Source organism: Lepisosteus oculatus, chromosome 14, assembly GCF_040954835.1.
Source record: "Lepisosteus oculatus isolate fLepOcu1 chromosome 14, fLepOcu1.hap2, whole genome shotgun sequence".
NCBI lineage: Eukaryota > Metazoa > Chordata > Actinopteri > Semionotiformes > Lepisosteidae > Lepisosteus > Lepisosteus oculatus.
In genome coordinates, this window is record NC_090709.1 from 51,618,731 (window position 1) to 51,622,089 (window position 3,359).

The 3,359-nt window shown below is 46.4% G+C and overlaps 1 long non-coding RNA gene across 1 annotated transcript; it reads left to right on the forward strand.

Annotated features, from left to right (window-relative positions):
• Nucleotides 1-875: 875 nt before the first annotated feature.
• LOC138242704 (uncharacterized) lies at nt 876-2,836 on the forward strand. Its single transcript, XR_011191658.1, has 4 exons — nt 876-1,162; nt 1,703-1,952; nt 2,275-2,333; nt 2,506-2,836. It is a non-coding gene; the product is annotated as an uncharacterized lncRNA (long non-coding RNA).
• Nucleotides 2,837-3,359: the final 523 nt, after the last annotated feature.

Consider the following 3,359-nt stretch of genomic DNA (forward strand, 5'->3'; position numbering starts at 1 on the left):
GCTTCGGTCCAGCACAGTCTGGGGCCCCTCAGCTCCGATCCAGCACAGTCCAGTCCAGATCTTAGCAGGCACAGAACCAGGAAAGGAACCTGGAAAGAATATTGTTATTGCAGGTGTGAGGGACATAGACACAGACGTCACCATGACATCAAACAGCAAGAGGAGACTCCTCCTTGAATCACAGACACGACCGGGCGGCGCCCCCGTCTGCTCACCTGCACCTCCTCTTCCTCTTCTTGTCCTTCCCAGCAGCCTGCTCCTCCTCTCCCTCGCTCTTCCTCTCCTGAGATACGGTCTCCGCCACTTCCATTGGCTCGTCCTGATCTTCTGTCTCCACCGACATGCAGCTCAGGGACTTCAAAAAGATGCACCAGCGCTTCTGAAGCAGAGACAGGAGAGTCACGTTAAGAGTCGGACTGGACACTCCAGGACATGAACACTGCACTGAGAGAGAGGGGTTCATACAGACACACTAACTGGACACTCCAGTACATGAACACTGCACTGAGAGAGAGAGGGGGGTTCATACAGACACATGACTGGACACTCCAGTACATGAACACTGCACTGAGAGAGAGAGGGGTTCATACAGACACACTGACTGGACACTGGACAGGAGTAAAGAGAGGATCAGAGCATTACCCACCTCTGCTGAGATCACACTCGCAGTGAGTGAGCCTGGGTGTAGCCCACTAATACTGACCCACAGGACACCACAGGACAGAGAGGAGGAGGAGGAGAGAGACACACTGAGGACAGAGAGGAGGAGGAGAGAGACACTGACAGACAGGGCTGAAAGAGAGAGAAACACTGAGACCCAGGGACAGACAAGACGGCGAAACTCCACCACAGACAGGACAGGAGGCAGGGTGGGACCAGCACTGACCTCCTTCCTCTCTCCTGCCGGAGGAGCTGTCTCCACCTCCTCTTCCTCCTGCAAGTCAAGAGACAGGCTGAGAGAGAGACGGGCTGGTGGGACATCGGCGAACAGAGCTGAAGGCAGAGAGCCGGGGAGACAGGCCCAGCTGGGACAACGCAGGACAGACAGAGTGACAGACAGAAAGGAAGGAGAGAGAGAGACAAAGATGAAGGCACAGAAAGACAACGGGCAAAGAGAAAGATTGAGATTGAGGGACAAACAAACCGAGAGAGAGAGAGGAAGGTGAGAGAGAGAGACAGAGATCGAGGGACAGACAGACTGACAGATGGGGCTGAAAGAGAGAGACAGAGAGGCAGGGACAGACAGACAGCAGGGTGAGAGAGAGACAGAGATCGAGGGACAATAATTTGGTTTCGAAATTTATTCTGAAAATATACAATCATTCACTCCTGAAAAATATCGAGTTCAAATTATACATTATGTACAATATTATAATCAACATATGGCTAATCATCAAAAATAAAAAAAACTGTACTGGGGGAAACAGCTGGCTGTGCTGTTCTGGACAGAACACACTGAGGTCCAGTTTCCACCTCCTGCAGGATCAAACAGCACCCCCACTGGCTCTCCAGTGAACAGAAGGACAGACAGAGAGGCTTCAGGCTGCAGGGTGACAGTGTCTCTGTGAGCTGAAAGACAATCAGGACAGAGGATGATAGAAGAACACACTCTGTCAAGAATATAGAGCCCTCTAGTGACCCTACTGTAGACCTGCTCACCGCCCACAGTGACGATCACAGTGCTGATACTGCTTCCCTTAAGGTCCCTCACTGTGTAGTTGCCCTGATCAGCTGGAGTGAGGGAGCGGAGTGTCAGAGAGCTGTTCTGCACTGTCACTTACTGTTCGTACCTGGGGCCAGGGAGCCCTGCGCTGCTCAGTAAGACTATACAAGACTGGACAGATCCTGCAGGATCAAACAGCACCTCCACTGGACCAGCAGTGTGGAGGGGGAGAGACAGAGAGGCACCAGGCTGCAGGCTGTGGACTTCTGAGTGAGCTGAAAAGGGACAGGTAGAAACATGTTGAATATTTAGTTTTACAACAATACCTTGAGTTTGGACTGCGATCAGCTTCATTTTGTATTTCAGCTGTGAAAATGCAATTTCAAAAATGCACGCCCCAGTCATGTTAGGTTCAAGTTACAGTTGCATCACAACTCAATACATTTGCAATTCACTTCAAATGTTGTTTTTGTTTGATCCAGTCTGTCCTCACCTAAAGGAGATATGGACTCAGTCTTTGGAATTTGTATATATATATTTCAGTGATCCCTCAGCCATTCCTTCTGTATTGTAATTCAATTTCTCTTTTAAAATTCCTTTCCCACTTCTAGGACCTGCAGTTGCTGAACTCCACAATGGCTTCTATTGGAAAGTCTGTGACTGAGACCAAGTAAGTGTTCACTTTTTTTATGAAACCATAATTTATTTTGGAGCAATGAGCAATTCTTATATAAATGCAATAAAATCATTATGCTCAAACTATGAGAGAGAAAATTAAGGATAATTTAAGAAATCAGTCTTAGCTTGTTTCTATACACAGATGGTATTATTTATTTTCAAAGGAAACCCACGAGGATTCCCCTGGTGTGCAAGATATGCCTGAATACTTTTGATCAGCTTCCTGCTCACTTGAAGAGGGCGTGTATGAAGCACGCCACGGCAGAAGAGATCAGGATGGCCTCTCAACAGGCGAGGAAGGACATGATAAATCACCTGAAGAACATTGTGGATTACAACAGAATAGAGATCGTGTCTGGCGAGGCAAACAGGGCAGTGGTTGTAAGACTGCTGGAGTCCTTGGCATTAGGGACTAAATATACTAAACGCATGATGCTAAAATGTTATTTTCACATATATTAATGTAATAAATGATTGCTTATGCTTTATGCACTACTTCACTGCTTCACTGCTCTATGCTGTCTGGAAATAAATCCTCAGACTGCTTACTGCCCTGGGCATGTACCAATAAATCCGAATGCACATCTGAATCCCAAACAGAATCTCTAGTAAAATACGATCATTTGTGAAACAGGCAAATGACTGTCTCAGGGGCCCATTCCTCATTCTCAAGACACATGTATGCAGTACGTACACCATGCATTGAGCAATAGGGACTGAAGACACCACAGGTAAGGTTAGAAGTCATTCTGAGGTGCCACATGTGAGGGATACAGCTAGGCATCTGAAATGCAGGGTTTGAGAGCCTTCAGGAGCACTGCATCCTTTGAGACAGACCCGTGCGTGTTAAACAAATGATCATTTCTTTCAGCATTAGGGACTAAATATACTAAACGTATGATGCTAAAATGTTATTTTCACATATATTAATGTAATAAATCATTGCTTATGCTTTAACAACAAATCTAATTAAAATAAAAGCTTAAGTTTTGTATTTATCTTGTACCATAGAACATGA